We start from the raw sequence: 5838 nt of genomic DNA, 5'->3' as shown, positions 1-5838 counted from the left end.
CCCTCTCTCCCTCTCCCTCCATCCCTCCCTCCATCCCTCCCTCGATTTTTGATTACGATCCACCTATTTTAACTCTTCGGCGATGACCGCAATTCACAAAACTGCAGCAGCGTCAGTCAGGATGTTGCCGGATCTTCTAATATGACCTGTCACTGTCACGTCTGCAGTTCATTCTAATGTTCATGAGAACATTAGAATGGATCCATCATGTCAACCTGCCTACACTTGTTCAGAATACCACCAATTATTAATCAAACTTAAACTATCCTAAGTACCGCTATTAATGTGAATCTTGATTTGAGCTCCAGTTCACCTTCCTCTTAGTACATCGTCTGGGATCTGACTCTGTTCCAGACTTGACGTGCTCGTCTGAAGAGATCCAAAAAAAGTCGGCGACGAAGAAGCTCAAAATGAAGCTTAAAATAACCTAATCTAACGTAACCTAACCTAACGTAACGTAACCTAACCTAACCCTAAAACTAATGTAGCTTAACCTAATTTAGCTTAAACTAAACTAACCTAAATTAACCTAACCTAACTAACCTAACGTAACCTAACCTATCTTAGCTTAAACTAACCTAACCCGTTGACCGGATCTGTTCCGGTTCCTCTCTCAAAACTGTTACCCGCGATACCGATATAAACACAAGATCCGCTTAAACACTTTATACACCTGCTTGAAATCTAAATCCCTTTGTGGTTTTATCCCAAGTTTTCTCTATATACAAAAAAAGAATGAAGTATCATAGTACAACAAATCATTACGCATAAATAATTAATGTAATATATGTGTTAATTCTCAATTTTAATTCTTCACAACAGCAGATATTATTGTTATTATAGCAATAAAGAAATATTTTATTTGGAACAATATTGAAATGTTGTCTCTCTTGACCAGAAAATAAATAAATATTGATTACATATTTTTAAGTTTAGAACTAAGTGGTAACTAGTATGGTGGTGTGTCTGCAACCTTACTCATTATAATAAAGAACACTGCAAAAAACTGAGTAAAGTTGCCTAAAGCCAAGTTTAATTTTAATAAGAAATCTATCGCGTCGAACACAGTTAGTCAACCATTACTTCTCGGCCACTCAGCTCGAGGCATTCATTTAACGTTAACGCTGCTGTTGACTTTATCGTTTATTGCTTTACAAGATGTTTCAATATACTTTATAATAAGAAGTATTAAATTTATCTCTTCGATTTGTTTCCAGTAGAATATCAGAGAGGCAAAGCAATACACTTTTATAAGTTCCTTTGAGAGAGTAAGAGTTTATGAAAATGAAAATATTATTTTTGCGGTTTGTACTGTGTGTAATTAAATAACTAATATTTTTTTAATACAGTTTATGGACACATGTGGCTGTTTGAAAAATGATTAGAAAACATTTATGTTATTTGAGTTATACTAGTTATTACGTAATTCTTAAACCAATTTTATTTTTTATTATTTTACAAAATCTCTTTAGGTTTTTGGCAAGCACAGTACAAATTCAGGGAACAAATGTTTATAACACAGTTATTATGTATCATAAAGCATAACGGAAAATGCTGTTGTTCCTATATGTTTTTCCATATCCCAAAAGGATTTAAGAAAGTGGCGGAATGAAGTTTTGAAAAATATATAATAAAATTCTACGTATACGACCTTTTTAAACGAACGGTTTAAAATTCATTAATTCATTTACGATGGTAAAGTTGGGTTTTGTTGCCATGTTCAAAACAATAAATACATATGTAGGTTTTCAAAATCTACTTCCGTCAAAAAAAGTCAATTGCCGGCCCTAGTAATCTACTTCCGCAATAGGAAATTTCAAGTGCCACGAATGAGTTTGCTGTTTCATAACGGTGTATAAAAAATACATAATCACGTACGACAAAAAATTTACTGCAGTAAAAAATGTCTTTTCCCAATCTTTAAATTCCTGTAGTCTGGGAAATAATTGCTTGCTAAGTCCATCCCTCTGTCCATAACTTGTTTAGGGTACCCTTATGTGCAAAAACATTCACAGTTTTCTTCATTAAGGTGGGTTTTTATAGCAGAGTTGAAATAGTATTTTTAATGCTTTAGAGGGTTTAAATTCGTCAATAGTGCAATCAATAGTAGAAATTACAAAGTAATCTTATTTTCGCCATCTGCATTACACAACTCTGATCACGCACTGTGTATGTTCTGTATATTAATACTTTCGAAAATTTAAGTCCAAACACATATTTCTGCCTTGTTGTTGAACATAAGCTGAATTCTCAACAGCTGTTTGCTGTCAGTTAAATATTGATTATGTTTCTTAAATATTATCGTTATATTTCAAAATAACAAAATATTCTTGGACACTTCTCCAATTTTCTTTTCATAAAACATTCTTCGGATATATTTAAATAAGAATTAGCCGCGCTGATCTATCTGTACCGAGACAAATTTAGCGATTCATTTTTATTTCTAAGATGATTGCTGTTCCATTAAATGGAATCCGCGGCATAGACGATGCAAAGGGGGGGATCTCTTGCGCTTCCATTGTTACAAATAAATTTGAAATCGTTGAAAAATATTGACATCGACAGTCGAAATACCAATGATTACCTAATCATTTAGTTTTAAGATTGATACATAAGTAGTGTATATTATGATACAACCTTATTATCGGGTGGGGACACCCTTTATAACATGTAAAAGGTTTATGTGGACTCCGTTTGCTCCTTTTTCATATTTCGTACCGTTCCTTGCCTCACATGGAAGTGATGTACTAAATTCCCCTTTCAAAGTCTTCAACCAAAACATTTCTCAGTGTACCAGCAAACACATTAACATCCTTAACACCCACTTATGTTGGTCAGTTGAAGTTCAACCATGTTAAGTGGGCAAACATTATAAATAACTCAATTCGGCAATGTCGTTAAAGTGTAACTCGAGTGTGCTTGTAGGTATATAACATTGAAGAGGCGCCTCTTTGTATAATAATAATTTACCTAAATTTGAGACCAGTGCTATTCTTTAAGAGTTAATTTAAGTCGTAATACAATAAAATTAAATAAATAGTAAGTGATTGGACTGCTATAATTATGACTAAAAACGTAAACCAAATAATCTATTACAATTCTTACGATAGGATGTTCGTGAAACATATTAAAATGATGTGACATATATTTAGGAAGGATAAAAGATTCATTTTATTACTATATGAAAAGGTACCTATTTACAGTTGAAACAAATCAGTAACTCATATTTAAAATAAATTATAAAAAGTTTAAACTTAAAAAGTTAGACTTGAAACTCAGTTTAACTTTAATTGCTTAAGTTCTGTGATATTTCTTGTTAGCGAAGTTATTGCGGGCCGGATAGTTAAATAAATATTATCTTTTCCTCAGGCATCGTTCAGTATTCATGACTAAAAAGCTCCAACTCATTTTAACTGTAATACCTTAAGTTCTGTGATATTTCTTGTTAGCGAAGTTATTGCGGGCCGGATAGTCAAATAAATATTATCTTTTCCTCGGGCATCGTTCAGTATTCATGACTAAACAGCTCCAACTCATTCCCGCCATTTGTTACTTTAGGCGAAAAGTAGGTACTTCTTTGTGGAGGAGTATTTGCAAAGACTGCACAAATAAGCTAATTGAAAAGTGGTAAATCTGTCTATTCCTTCGTTATCACTAAGCTATCAGGACTTAATCGACCCCTGTATAACACATACTCGTATTACATACGTTTTTGAACACAAATGGTTTTGGTTCTGCTGTCATGTTCTGTGAAGTTATGTGGAAACTGTCCTCAATTGCTACTAAAGAAATTAAGATAGGATGATTTTTATAAGAAATCGACCTAAAACAGTGTTTTAAAATAATTACTAAAAGATTAAATCGGTTTTGTTTTACTTTCAACACGACATAGACAGTGTAATATCCTGTGTTGTGTTAATATAAAATAACCAAAAGCTTGCGCATTTACATGTAAAGTGGCAATCGTTCATCGAATCGATGCGTCCTTTTGAAAGGTTTTTTGACAGACATTCCACTACACGCTACAGAGCGCATATGTATTGTCACAAAATAGTTTTATTAAGATTACACGTTCATGGACAAGATTTGCTGTAGCGGTTACTATACGAGTGGATTTTACAAGATTGTAGGATGTTATAGATATGACTCTTACAAAGTTATATTCTCCAGCAAAGCGTTAATAATATTCCATGCGGATAAGGGGTAGGAAGGGATATTCATATTTATCCTTCAGTAATAGGTATAAAGTAAATCTATTGGGATTCCTAACCTAATATAAAATATTAAAACTACCGCTTTGCAATATTATTTTGAAAAAAATAAAAAATACAATATATAATAATAATATTGTATTACACTGTATATATAGTATAAGTGTAATAAATCTGTACACAGCCTTAAAATATAAATGTTTAACAAGACTTCTTTGTTTGAAATTTACTTTTTACGATGGAAGTATTGTGATGGAAACAGGATTTTTTCCGGGTATTTGCCATCGTTAAGTGAAACAAAAATACGTTTCGAGATCTGCAATCTGATCTCTTCTTCAAGTGAATAACTAACCTAATACATAATTACAAACTAGGTTTAAATAAATAAATCATACCAAAGCGTTGTGACACGCCTAAGTCAGGAATCACAACCACCATGTTGTGTGTCAACTTCACTAACTCTAAAACATGCTCTTAATAAAAACCATACACACAAGTTAAGTTAACAAAACTTATTTATATGCTTTTTCTATCTATATTTTATAATTTTGTAAAGGGAAGAAATTTTTTATACTAGTAAAAACTAGTTAATAGTAGTTTGTAAAAGAATAATATTAAATATTATTCTAAAGAAAAATATTTAGGTTTTTCCAAGGAAATATGTACGAGTATGGAAAGAAAATACTAAAAATGAAACAAAATTCATATTATTTAATTAAAAATTATATATAAATTGATAACAGAAAAGGTTAATATCATAAATGATTTTTCTTTTAAGTTCATTTTTCAAGTTCAAGCTGTAAATGTAAATACATTTAAAATTGTTCTTAAATTAACTAAACATATGATGTGTTGTCACAATACAATGTTTACAAAGAACATTTAATTAACAAATGACATTTACTATCTGCTGAAGAAGCCAAAAAGGATGTTTTCAATGCTAAAGGGGCAAAGTCCGAAGGAAACTTTTTAAATTGTTGTAAATAGGCCTATTTGTTAACCAGGGGCCGTAGGCATGTCCTTGTAAAATTTCCATACAATCGGTCAAGTATTCTTTACATGATTGAGTAAAAGATAGAGACCATTAGATTTCTATGCAATAGTTTCGATATCTGTAATACAAATTTAGATTTATTGTTTTTGTTCATTTATATATACACTGTATATGCCGTAAGCAGTTTTAAGCAGCCGAAATAGCTCAGTTGGGAGAGCGTTAGACTGAAGATCTAAAGGTCCCTGGTTCGATCCCGGGTTTCGGCATTTTCTTTTTGTTTACTATCGTAAAATATATCAGCCAAATACCATAGCGCCATACACACACCATCATCGAACTCGGAGACATTTCATTTGTGTTATATCGTGCGGACAGACAGACAGACAAAGATTTTTTTCCAGCCCCTCGAGTATATATACTTCCCTAACTTTCATCAAATATCATTTATCTAAGGAAAATTGTTTTTATTGTTAAAAATTAATAATAATTATCATGGTCTTGCAATTTACTAAGCATATTAATGCCGTCGGAATTATTTACTGTATACATATGTTTATAGTAATTAGAGGTTTGTTTAAAATAAGACTTGCCCTCTGGAAAATACATTCTGTTGCGGTTCACAGTATCAGTCGG

The 5838-nt window shown here is 31.9% G+C and overlaps 1 non-coding gene across 1 annotated transcript; it reads left to right on the top strand.

The window, feature by feature from the left end:
- Positions 1–5398: 5398 nt before the first annotated feature.
- Positions 5399–5471, top strand: Trnaf-gaa. Its single transcript has one exon. It is a non-coding gene; the product is annotated as a tRNA-Phe (tRNA).
- The last annotated feature ends 367 nt before the right edge of the window (positions 5472–5838 follow it).

This window comes from Homalodisca vitripennis, chromosome 6, assembly GCF_021130785.1.
Source record: "Homalodisca vitripennis isolate AUS2020 chromosome 6, UT_GWSS_2.1, whole genome shotgun sequence".
NCBI lineage: Eukaryota > Metazoa > Arthropoda > Insecta > Hemiptera > Cicadellidae > Homalodisca > Homalodisca vitripennis.
This window is presented reverse-complemented; position numbering and strand designations above follow the sequence as displayed.